This window comes from Anser anser, assembly GCF_964211835.1.
Source record: "Anser anser genome assembly, chromosome: 6".
In the NCBI taxonomy this organism is placed as follows: Eukaryota; Metazoa; Chordata; class Aves; order Anseriformes; family Anatidae; genus Anser; species Anser anser.
This window is the reverse complement of record NC_139726.1, coordinates 17,585,753-17,599,522: the sequence shown is the minus strand read 5'-3', so window position 1 is coordinate 17,599,522 and position 13,770 is coordinate 17,585,753. Positions and strand designations below refer to the sequence as shown.

At 37.6% G+C, this 13,770-nt stretch overlaps 1 protein-coding gene across 8 annotated transcripts in view; it reads left to right on the top strand.

Annotated features, from left to right (window-relative positions):
- RBMS1 (RNA binding motif single stranded interacting protein 1) overlaps positions 1-13,770 on the top strand; it is a 239,500-nt gene that overhangs the window by 90,046 nt on the left and 135,684 nt on the right. The window lies entirely within an intron of this gene.

Here is a 13,770-nt window from a genome sequence, read left to right as displayed (position 1 = left end):
CTCTGTGGCAAAAAGAGGACAATTCTCCTCTTTATCTGCACCTATGATAGGCTTCTGTTTATTGTGCCCTGCGTTACTGTATCGTGAAATGTAATTTATAGTGCTTGGCTGAAAAATAAATTCAGTTTGACAGTCATGAGACCTTTTACAAGTCAGCAATGAAGAGGCTTTGAAATGTGCTTTCATATATAAAGAAACTGACAGGAATAAGATGAAGGTCTTTAGGTGATCTGATGCGACTAATTAGCTCTTAAATGTGTAACTGACATCAGGCTAGATAGCGGAGTATGTAGCCATTTAAAGATGATGCTGCAGAGTAGTCAGTTTGGATACGTATATTTCAATGTGTTTTTTTTAGGAAAGGTACAATGCCTGACAGAGCCTTTTGCATCTCTCAGCTGTATGACTATATAAATACTCTCAAATGAAAAAAATGTCTTTGTTCAGAAGCGTTTACTTTTGTGATTTTCTGTGGCATTAGTAAGTTACAAACCAAGTACATAACATTGAATATACATAAAGCAATGTCACTTGGCTTTTTTGACCTGTAAATAATTGAAGAGGGAGACAAGCTGTAATAGCTTACTGTAGTTATTAGAATATGATCCTAGAAATCCATGATCCTATGAGAAAGCTTGATGGACCATCTTTTGAAAATGTTTCCTGTACAGATAATTTAATATTGATCCGTATTACAGTCAATGACATCTTCAAAACGTCTTGCAGTCTTTGCTATAAAATTATACAGCCTGAAATCACATTACTTTGTGCTCTCGCTCTCCCTGCTGAAACACAGACATTTAACCTACACACATGAAATCAAATGTTTGGGATCCAAAGCTTCCTATTTTAAGAGATCTTGATTTTAAAGAAGAAATAAAAGAAAAAAGATGGCCCCTTATTGTAGATAGAAGGTCTAGTAACCAAGAGTTTTGATATTGCAGTATGCAGAATTCAGTAGTATAAGAAATCTCCTCATTATGGATTCTGTCTGAACATATAAAAAAAAATTATTTAATTCATCATTTTCACTTGTTTTATTCTTTGGGTCCTAAAATGAACCATTGTCCATTACATGAAATATTTCACTAATTCTGGAGGTTGGTTTTTATCAAACACAAATTGTGATAGAACTGAGTAGCCTTTGCTGAATGTATGATGGGTGATGGTACATGATCATACTGAGGGAAGGAAGAGATTTTGAGACTAGAAGTTTTGCTTCCTGGCTTGTCCTTATTTAAGTGACGATGGAAAATCTGCTGACTAATAAGCCACGAATTGATAATTAGGAGATGACAGGAGTTGCTTGAAGATGGATTTTTTTTCTGTAGAGAGTTTAGAAAATACCCATTAGAAATTGCATGCATTGCTAATGGTTCTTTGGGGTGAAATGTTGGTATGGTCAACTTTTAATTGCTACAAAATATGTTAGAGATTTTAAAAACAGATTTTGTGTTTATCTGTTATGATCTTCACAATCTTATTCATGAAGTATTCAGGCTGTTTCAGTCATATTTTCTGGGAGGAAATACAAACTTTTGTCGTGATTCAGCACCTCCCTCCCACTGGGAGTTCAGCATTAAAAGACATTAGGGGAACCATGGACTTAAATAAAATGAACAAAATAAACACTGGAAGTAGGTGTAAGGCCTTTAATATGAAAAAAAATAATTATGGCAATGGAAAGAGAAAGTTTGAAATGGTTACACGTTAAAGCTTTTAAGGCCTTCATTTTCTGGGCTGCCACAATTTTTGCTCTGTTTTACTCAATGTTTGACATACCTATTTTGTGTGTGTCTTCTAATAAGCGTATGCTTTAGGACAGCTCCTGTATTGCAACATTGTTTGGTGTATCAGAGAGCATCAAAAATACTTTCCAAGTACAATGGATGTTTCTTCACTTCTGATGAAGAGATCGTGTATGTCAACATTTAGAAAATGATGCTAATTAAAACTTATACATTTTACCAATGCTTAAAGGCCTCTCTGACTAGGAGTAAAAAAGACCCAGGTGTGCTCAGCAGAGTGATGTAACATTTAGCAAGGCAGTTAAAGTGCAGATAAGCAAATATAAATGTACATTGCTAGGCCACAATCTGTTTGTTTTGGTCAAGTTAGAAATATTAGTGAATTTCTGCTTTGTTTTCCTTTACCTGGATATCAAAAGGAATTCAGAGATGCAACGGACACAATGATTTACAAATAAATCGTGCTAACTGTCTGTGTCGCTGGTTTTTCCTTGGACTGTAATGTGACAATATAGCTGTCTAATTCTAGTGATAGACTTCAGTATCATAAAGCAAATTTCTTTGGATAAGAAAGTGTTAGTAGAAAAAGGCAATGTTTCCTATGGATAGCATGATTTATTTAAAGTGCAGGCATTTCATAGTGATGGATAGTATGTGATAGCTGATTTTTTATTTTATTTTTATTTTTTGTATGGCATTGAATTAGAACAACTCAGAAGAAATGAAATCTTGTGAATTTTGCTAAGCTACCTTACAGTGTGCTTCTACCTCCGTAATTTGGTGGCTGCATAGTCAGTACGCTGGCAGCTCGGAAAAGAACTAATATTTCCAGAACTTTGTCGAGGTTTGTAGGCAGTTCTGCAGACTGATGTAAACCTGTAGTGAGCAGGCAGGTTCTGCCATGCCAAAAACTTATTTTCAGGCTGCCAACATCAAATTTTAAGGGGAGAACGCTGAGTTTTTCTGCAAACCTGTTGATGGGAGAGTAAGTGGGACATCAGTTAAAAGAGAACTTGCGGTTGTAACACTACAAAGCAGATATGAAACTTTCATATGAGGAGACACTGGGTAATTCACAGTTTAGTGTCCCAGGTATGAAGCTAAGAGACTGATGTAGGAGCTGCTGGTTCTAAAGCAGAAGCTGTAGGACCCTCTAATGGTTTGCTGCTCATGAACGCCTTTACTCACAGCTTTCTGTGCCCAGCACAGGTCTGTTGCCCTTTAAAGAATTTTACTAGCTTTTGAGCTGATTTTAATCAGTGTAAATGATTACTAATTCTAATCAGTTTGGTTTAGATTTATTCCGTATGCTCTATGACTGCAAAATCTGTACACAGTGAAAGACGAGTCAGGTTTATAGTAACACAGAGAATGGGTGAATCTGTTTATAAAGTCTGATAGAAATGTTTTGCACACTTTGTAGCATGGGAAGTTATTTTAATTGTCCATAATTCTGAATCTCTCTGATTCTGGAATGGGTTTGGAAATCCATTGAGGTGGGGGGAAAAAAAAACAACACAGGTTAGCTGCTGGCAAACTGTTTTTTTTTTTTTGTCTCCAGACAGATATCTAATCCTGTTAGCCTCATTAGTCTATTGAATGTGTTCTCTCCTATTCCTGCAAGGCTAGGATTTTATTGTGTCCCGTAGGTGTAACTGCCCAAAGAATTCCTTCAAAAAGTGTACCACATCATGGAAGAGAAAGAAATGTAAATTACAGGAATTTTAAGAAATACTTGAGAGCGATAGGTGGTCCCTTCAGCTCTGTAAAATAATCTCAGGGACGTAAAAAAACGGAAAAGTGAAGAGTGCTTCCCAAGGACAGGTTTTCTCTTCTCCCAGACATCCCAGTCCAGAAGTGGCAGTGCTTGTTTGTATCCATCTGAAAGGCTGCTGACTTTTTGTCACTGATCACAATGGTTCTTTTATGTATTTGTCCAAGCTAGCTTAGTGTGAGTGGAAATCTCAGTTCTTGTCCCAGTTAAAGCTCCTTTTAACTTTTGAAGTTTAGTTTGTGTAGCTTGCTGTGAACTAGAAATGTGTTCTTCAGCAAGTATTTCTAGAAACTATTGCTAAGATAATTCTTGTATTTTCAGATGTTGAATCCTTTCTAGAAATGGATCATGCAAAGTTTGTCCATTGCTCTGCACGTGTTTGTCCTCCTTGCTTTGAAATACTCCAGTTTTCCCTTGAATTATTCTGTTACAGGGCCTCTCTTGAGATGTAATGGCAGATTAGCCTGATGGGCAAATACACATTAGAAGCAGGATGTAACCAGATATATTGTTAATAGCAATAGCTTAAAGGGTGAACCCAGATGTTCCACATGGCATTGTTTGGTGGGTTCAGGAGGACATATGCGAATGTATCGTGTGTTAATGTACATCATTGCTGTAACTTTATAAATCATGCTGATGATGATAAAGATGCACTCAGTGTAGACGCGCTTCATGATTTTTGTCTTGAAGATTGACTTCATTGAAGTTAGCACGAGTTTTGCCTTTGATTTTAGATAAGCAACGTTTTATTCTCTAGGAAATTGATTCATTCGTGGGATACGCTGACCATGCTTGATTTGGAGGTGATCTGCAATAACATGATATTCATAATCTTCATTTTGAAGGAGTGAAAGTTAGGCAGTATGGCATGTAGATGGTGTGATGGGGGCTGTAATCAAGAAGTGGTTGCAATGGCAGCTGCTTAAGTTATGCTGATTTTGTATTTTTTTCTAAGAAATCTTTTTAAGAGAGGTTTTAAAAAGCCATGACTTTCCTCCCTTAATGCAGCCTCCTTAGGGGGAGGAATTGTATAAATATACATGCACTTAGAGGCTGAATTTGCAAATTACAAAAGAAAAAATATTTTCCTCACATCATTAATGGTAGAAATGACAGATTCTTATTAGCTTTGTAATTTCAAGAAGTTTGAGACTAAACTCATCCCTGGAGTATGCTGTGCTTGGGGCTTAATTTGATACTGCATGATTGGCCTCATTTAACAAATGTCAACAAAATCTCGGTCCCTCTTCTTGATTCAGTAGTAAATTTACTGCTGATGTATGAGTCAGATCTTGAGTCTGGTAATATTATGGGATTGACTTTTACACATACGTGATAAACCAATATATGAGTTGAAAAAGGCTTGAAAAACTTAGTGTAGTTTTCGTTTTGTGTTTGGTTGTAAATCCCCCAGGCAGCAGGTATATTCCAAAACTGTGTTCAAATCATTTTTTTTCAGTGATCAGGGTCTATGAAATAAGTAGGCAACAACTGTAGGAGATGGGAATTGTACAATATGTCTGATGTGTACTAGTGCATTTTCTAGCTTTGTCTTCAATGCAGTATCCCAAGGCAGTCATGAAAAGCATGCAATAAGTTTGTGGGGAGAGATGTTAAATTTCTTTCAATAAAAGAGTTCTTTAAAGTATGTTTTCTTTCACAACTTTACTGTTACTCATGGTAATGACTGTAGTTTTTTCTGATTACTTGCAGACCAGAGTTGAGCATGCTGTTTAGGTTCTTGCCCTGATTTGTAAAGGGGAACCCCACACTTCAAAATACTTTGCTTCTACTTCAGGGATAAAATTGCAGGTCTCAGAATCAATGATGAAATTTTGTGAGAGTAAATTTCTAAGTTTCCACTTCATGTTGAAGGAACAAAGAAAAGATTTGCAAAATTATTGAAATTTTCTAGTGAAGAATAATACATGTAGTAAAGCAGCGTTCATTTATAATAGTTTATTAAAACTATTTTTTCTATTAAAAAAAAACAACGAACAATTCATTTCAGAAAAAAATGCCTATATATATATATATATATTCACCCCCCAAACAACAATAAACCTGTCAGAATTTTTAAGCTGCTTTGAAGTCTAAGCAAGAATGTGTGCTATCAATGTTGATACTAGATCCATCACTCTTACTCAGAAACATAATTGATGCTACTGATTCAGTGCTCCTAATGAAGAATGCTTGATTGTGATATCAATAAGGAGGTCTGAACAAAGGCATGGTAATAAACTGGAAAATAAAGCTTGGTACAGTCGCATATTTCAGTTGCAGTCTTCCAAATACGCATAATCAAGAACTGATAACAATTCAAAAATTGCTTTTCATGAAATGATACTTTTGGTTTGAGAAAGTTTCAAGATACATGCTGAGACTTAGCCAAAAACATGCTACAAATGATATACTCATTTTTTGTTGTCGTTGTTGTATTGTGTGTTTCCTATGGCCAGTGCAAAGCAGTGATCACAACTATTTCTACTGGAAAAGCACCTGCTCAGTCAAATAAATGAACGATGTCGGACAAAGATGCTGATAAAGATTGGTTTTGTCTGAGTTTAATTCATTTCAGCCAAAATGCAGGCACATAATAGATTCAGATCATATTTACTGTGCCTAATAGGTGATAATAATTATCTGCCTTCATGTACTTGCTTAGTCTCCCTCAACTGAAAATACTGAGACTTGCCTTTAAATTTAATTTGGTTAAGATCTAAGCTGAATTATGTTATCTCATAATTGAGGGAGGCTAAGAGCTTGGACATGGATGTAATCAGGTACCATGGCTTACATTTTTTCATGGTAGCTTTTGGGAAGCTATTGTGCTCTGTTCATGGTCTGAGACCATATTTAGTCTCAATTGCTCTGACTTGATGAAAACATTTCAGAATATATTTTAGCTAAGTTTCTGAAATGTCAATGTATGGATGAGGCCTGTGAGAAGTGCTTTGTAACCATTCCAAGTAGATGCACAGAGGGCACTGATGCGAAACGCAACCCAAAGTGTGCAGGGTGACTCCTGCATTGAGAGTGAAGTATTGATCTGCCATCCCGAAGTGGAGTGAATGGGCTTTACTTCGTGGATTTTACAGGTTAAGAACTGAATTCCCTTGCTTGTCTCTTGGCAACATACGCTGACACAATTTCTATGGCAGTATATAGGCTGTGGTAGTATCTGTGACCTCTTCCATCCCTCAGGCCATAGCTACATAATCACTTTAATTTCACATAGCTATGCACAGCAGCCAAAAAGGGCAGCCTTCTCTTTCCCCATTGCCCCGAGCAACTCATTCCTGTCCCTTCCCTTGTGCTGGCACTAGCACTCGTGTGGTCGGTCGGTGAGCTGAATCAAGAAACAAGTCTGGCTGAAAACTAACCCCAAGTGCCCCAAATATAAAGCATTTTTGCAGTGGAGCCACCAATGAGATACACAAGGAGTTTGAGATTTGCGATTTACTGTGGGTGAAGTTGTCCCCCTGAAAGTATTCCCTCTTGGGTCTCACATTTGTGCAACAAAATGGTGGTGCTTGCTTCTCTTAACTAAAAGGTTTTCCATGCCCTTAGCAGAAAGGGTGAAAGATCCAAGCCAAAGGAAGATGCAGCATAGCTCCGCAGATTGCCTATATATGCAGATAGCTGCTAGCATCATTTTAATACGATTTTATTTTCTCTTTTACTGTTTTAAATTGTGTTAGGTATTGGTGCACTGAGTGTTAAAAATCATTTGAGTATGTGTTTCATTCTTACAACCAATGAATGTGGAAGAAAGTGTGAACTAAGTTGCTGACTGGGCTTAAGTTAGGTACAGGCCTGTGTGAAAAGAAAGAATCAAAGGTAAATGGGACTTCCAGAGGCCTTGTAGCATAATGTTACATCTAACTTTCCATTTTCAGCACAGTGCAACATTGATATTTTATTTCATTCTGGGGAAAGAGGGGAGAAGGCTGGCACTCCAAATTAGCAGCAGCTGCAGAATTAAGACAAGGGTGTTAGTGACTCATTTGGAAAAGTACTAGCTAAAACATTCTGTCTCCTAGAAAAAACATTTAGAAAGGGTTTATGATATAAACTTTGAATTTCATGAATAGTGTCTGTGACCTTCTGGTTTCCTCCAGGTAGCTTTTGTGATTAGTAACCATTTGCTTTTGACAATTGCATTTTATAATGAGGGGAATACATGAGGATATTTTGGAGCAGGGAGCATCTCTGTTAATGGGGTCAAAGACTCCAGAATGCCTCTTATGTCTTTTCAGCTAGTCAGCCATCCAAAGGTTCAGATTCTTTGGTTGTTCCAGGTAGAAGGAGAAATTGATGATAGTTGTTTCTTTGACCTAGCTGAGTTATTTTGATCTATCAAATACTGAGGAGGGGGGGGGGGGGGGCGGGATGATGGCTTCCCTCACCCTACAGGCTGTGCTGCCAGAGCACATTGCTGGCTTGTGCTCAACCCCAAGGTCTGTTCCAGCAGAGCTGCTCCCAGCCTCTCTCATTGCAAGGGACTCTTCTTTCCCAGGTGCAGGACTTTCCATTTCTTTGATATAAATGTGTTAAGCAGGCCAGTTGCAGGATAGACTCCTGAGGTGCTCCACTTGTTACTGGCCTCCAGGTAGAGCATGACCCATTAACTGAGATACTCAGGGCCTGACTGTCCCATTAGTTTCATTCCCACCTAGTTGGCTGCCCATCCAGACTATAATGTCCAAGCTTGGGCACAAGGGTATAGTGCGAGATAGTGTCAAACCCGTACCAAAATCAATGTGAATGACATTTGCTGCTCTCCCCTTGTGTACAGATTCAGTAATTTTCTCAGAGAAGGGAATAGTCAGTAGGACGCAAGACTCTGCATGCAAGTTGTAGCATAAGAAAATGAATTAAATATGAAGAATTTTTATTTCACCATAAGGGTGTCAAAGCAACTGAACAAGTGCTGAGATAGGTTGTGGTATTTCTGTCTTTGCTCAGCCTGATCAAGTTGAGGCTGCTCTCGTAGGGAAGTTGGGCTAGATGACCTCCAGACATCCCTTCCAAACTGAATTAGTGTGTGATTCTGTAAGGTAGGCCCTGATAACTGAATCATCAGTGTAAGAGGTTCTAAAGTAACTGTTATCATTCTGTTTCCTCATTGTAAGCTGTGGTGGGCATTTGGAAAGGAAAGGTATAGAAGGAATTCCCTTTTGCTGTTAATAGAACATGCATTCTACAAGTATGCAAATGCTATTTCCATAATCTCTTCAGCATGCAAATACCTTTATCCCATTTCAGCAAATATCTTGTTTAAGCAGCTTAAAATTTAAGATTTCAGGTTTGTCTTTTTGTTTTTCTTCTGGCAGAGCATTATAGTGCTATGAAAACTATGCTGTAGATTGTGACAGACATGTATACATTCTCATACCAAATCACTTCTTTAGGCTGATGTTTCCATGAAATATGAATTTGCTGGTAAGTTTTTGTCTTGGGCATGGATTAAAAAATAAATAAAACAACAACAACAATAAAGGGCAGTGTTCTGACTTTCTAGTAGAGAAGACAAGAAGAATTAGCATGTTGCCCTTCACTGACAGTTCAGCTATATCTCAGATGATTTTTCTTGGAAACAGCAGTAAGTTCATCAGCTGTTGAAGCTACGGAGGTGTGAAAGGCTTCCAAACCCACCTATCCAGCTCCTTTATCCTAGTCTGCTTTTATTAGCACCTCTTTCTATTATTTTTCATATACTCACTCCCCCATATTCTCTGAGGATTTTCACTTGCAAATATAATAATAGGTAGCTTTCACGATCCCAAACCCTGAAGTTAATCTTAAAGATGCAGCCTCTAGTAAAAAAAAAAAAAACAATCAACCCCACGAAGACAAAGAAACAAAGAGCTTTAGTTAGTAGCCAGGTTGATGATTAGGAAAAAAAAAGTATAACTCACTAAATATCATTTTTTGTTTTGTTTGTTTGTTTTTTACATTGCTAACTAAATAGTGGGACTGTGGTTGTTCATTAATTCTGAAATCAGGTTTCTTGTTGGGTGTCAGAATATATATTTAGGGACCTAAGATAGGATAATGTTGGCCTTAAGATGACGTCCTCATGGCCAGAAAGTTGCAGAGACAGTGGCATTATCACTCCAACTTGTTATCATGGAAATGGAATTATGTAATTGAACATTTCTTTATTTCTTTATTTTCCTTCTTTATCTTAGAGCATTTGCCTTGATGGTGACTGGGCTATCTGAACATAAATAAAAGTGAAGATTTTTACAAAAATACAGGATTGAAGAGAAATTAAGAGAGATTCATGCATATGGGACATTTGTGCTCTTAGAAATTATAAATGCTAGTCTTGGACTTCTTTTTAGTTGCGTACCTGGGACCAGGGGGGTGTGTTGTCTAATATCTGACACTTTACATGCTAAATAGCTATGCATCCTTCTGGGAGACATAGGAAAGAACAAAAAACAAACAAACAAAAAAACTTAAAGGTAAAAATGGAAGAAGAATGGCAAAAGCTTACTTTGTCATGTTGCCCCCAAAAGAGGCAGAAAAGCAGCTATGCATATTTTATATCTCTACTAATTTCCTTCTCTGAAAACTGCAAGTGGAATTCCATGTTAAATGAATAATTGAGTAATGAAGAGATGAATCATAAATATTTATTTTTTACTCCTATGAAATATAATAGCCCATTTTCCATGTTTACTTATCTCCATCAAGGTTAGTATAAATGGCTCCTCTTTTATTGACATTTATGTTTAAAAGTCTAGAAATACATATATGTTGAACAATGCAGCGCCTTGCATTTCTGCAGTGGACCTTTTTAAAAGAAGGGTTTTATATGAGTGTCTTCTTCAAACGCTTATTCCATCTTTGTAATTGATGGAAAGCGTGCTGCATCTCACCCAACTTGTCATCCAGAGAGGATGCTGCAGATCCCTGTGTTCTGGTAGTGGTTGCTAATACTTGCATACACACATTTTTAATGTGTTGAATATATAATTAACTTTACAGTTACATGCCAATTGTTAGAAAATACTGCTGATTCATTTTCCTTGATGGACTAGATATTATTACTATTGGATTCTTGACAGTGCATTGTCTACTCTGCAGGGTGATCTATGTTTCAAGATATTGGGCAATTTAGTGAAGTACGTATATGCATGTATTATTTATAAAATCCTGGGCTGCTGTGTTTAATGAAGGCATTCATGTGTAAAATGGGCACTTTGTTGTGATTTTCTCATAAATTAAGACCTTAGTCCTTCCGCTGACACTGATACTGAGCTCCATGTATTCTCTAATTTCATGGCCATGGAATCTTGTCTTTGCAGAAAAATCATGCAGCAGAATTTTAATTTTATTTTTAGTGGCAAACTAATCTCAGTAAATGAAAAAACATTTTAATATTAATTTTCATATTTATTTCATTACAGCCACCTTTTTCTCAATTTAGATGAGGTAGCTGCAAAATCTCCAGACCGTACCAGACTATTGTTTGTGCCAGCCAAAGCTGAATTCAGGAGCAATTTACTGTGGATTCCTTGGAGACAAGGGAAGGAAGGCCTGCTGGTATCAAGGGTTGCTGTGTATAACTCTGAGCACCTCTGGCTTGCCTAATTACTGGAGGATGTCAGGAGACTGAGCTGGGCTTTCTGGGAGCGGAAAGCTGAGCGCCATTTCGGGAAATGACAAGTGTTTCACAGTTTTAGTGAGGATCTTTTGATAATTGGTACTTTTAGGAATAGCATTGGGAAAAGAGGAAGGAATGGATCAAGATACCAACAAGATAGCTACCAATAGCAAGTAGTCTGGTTACTGCAATTGTATATAATTGTGGCTTCACTGAAGCAACAGAGATCTTTGGGAGAACTACCCGCTGTTAGTCCTCACTTCTGCACTGAGAGCCCATGCAGCTGACAGTGGGAGCAGTGGGTTTGCCCAAAACTGGGGTTGTTCCACAGGGACCATCAGCTTGGCTTTCTCTGCACTTGTAGCTCTGAGCTCAGCTCTGAACGTGGGTTAAATAGTCTCTTAAATCTGGCTATAGATCTGTCTCTTGAGCCTTGTGTTGTCATTTGAGATAGGAAAAGAGGAGAAGGTAAGTGAGAAAAACAAAGCTAGATGGAGGGAAAATGAGAACTAATTTTTGAAAGAGGTAAATTGCTGTAGAAAAAAGATAAGGGGAAAGAGTAAGACAGAAAAGGGCAGGAAAGAGAAAAGGCACAGAGCTGAGTGGAGAGGCTGTGGCTTGTGTGCCAGAGCATGGCATGAGAAGGCGTCTCTGGCTGCCAGGCCATCCTGCGGGAGCTGCATTTCCCACAAAAGCAATTTAAAGCAGTGTTCTGCAAGAACTCGTTTTGGGACAGCTAAAGTTCAGCAAGAATTAAAGGTTATTTTACAAAAACAATGGAGAGATTTGGGGAATAGACAGGCAAGAGCTCTGGGAAAGGTCTTGTTTCATATAGATTGCGAGAGGACAAAAGATACTCGTGGGGTAAATTTGGCAGTTATCTTTGCCTCAAAACTGGTGTGGCCATACTATGATGCTGTGGAAATACATTACAGAGGTAAGCTTGTCAGAACTGAAGACTTTGCCATTTCTTCTTATTTCTTGTAGTTTATACATCTGTTTTCTTATTACACTGAAACTAGAGTAAGTGTAAGGACTTCCTAGACACTGGTAAGTGACATGGTGATGTCGCTATTCTTTTTGATATTTTATGTGATCAGAAACTGTCTTATCCTGATAGGTCTGGCATGAATCTGATTCCAAGAAAGTATACAATATAGTATAGACTAAATGCAGATGCAGTTGGCATCTACTAAGCAGCCAGAGTATCATCAAACTGTATCACACTATGCTAAACAAAAGAAAAATCAGATAACATCCATCTTTATATATACATATATATAAAAATCAATAAATATATAAAAACTAGAAGAGTATGCATGTAAAATAGAGTTCAGCTGAATTATACAGGATAGCAGCCCGAGTGAAACTTTGGATTTATAACAACATATTTTCATGTCTTTAAACTTCACACATAGAGCCGTGCTTTCTCATATTAGAGTTTTCATCATTCATTTGTACTGTTGGTACTATGCCAGAACCCGTATGTGTCCAAGCATGCTGTTCTGGTCATGTGTCAGTCAGATGGAAAATCTGAGGCTAATGTCCTTGCTGGCAGCCTAAGCAAATCCACTGTTTGGGCTAGAAATAACATTGCAGCCTGCTTTGGTGAGCAGAGAGATGGGCTTTCTGCTCAGATTAAGATCACTTGGAGGGAAAAGCGGGACCAAGAGCAGGTTTGAAGTGCTAAAGTCACCACCAGAGAATAGCATTTTCAGTTCCTAATACTGAAATGGGATGCGTATTTTAATTCATATTTTTTGTGAAGTGGCCACAATGACTCTCAACTTTGCTGTAGCTTATGGAAGTGGTGGAAATCATGATATTACAAAGGGGTAACACAGAGCTTGCGTTTTCTGTCAGTCTACCACTACGGAGCAACACAGCCCAAAAAAGGGCTTTAGTTTTATGGAGAAGGAGTCACAAATAATAAATAATGATTTCACACTTTGAGTATGCTATCCTGAAGCTACATCTGACCGAAAGAAGATCATTTTTCTTTTGTTCAGGTTTAATATTTCTTGTTTGTGGCTTTTGCTTTCTTTTTTTTTTTTTAATCATTACTTGTATTGGTGGTGTTAGCTGTCAAAAAATCTAAAAATCCAGAGTTTTGTAGCATGTGTTTTCTTCCTGCATCTCTCTCATGTGCAGTGATCCTCTGAGAATGGTATTTGGCATCTAGTTGCTTTATTCTGACAGTAGGGATCTTTGAGAGGCAACCGCTTTGCAAGCACTGCACAATACTAGCACAGCAAGTGCTGGTGGAAGGCCAGGTATAAGGATTTATTAGGTATTCTGGAATAATTATCCCCAAATAATTTCAAGTGAGTGGGGCTTTCTTCTTGAATAAGAGCACCATTGTCCAAAACAGCTTAATCTACTTTCAAAGCCAGCTAAATAAGAAAAGGCATTCTTATTTGGAAATGTGATTACCTTCTCATGGAGTTACTTACAAATGTTATGTTTTTAACTATTTCCCCTTTAATCTGATACAATTTTATGGATACACAATGGTTCAGTTCCTACTTCTTTTCAGGACAGAGTCTTACAGGTTTAACAGTGAAGTGTACGCAGCAGGGTGTTAGAGAATAAAAGTTATCAGAGGTGCAGCATATTGATGCTAACAA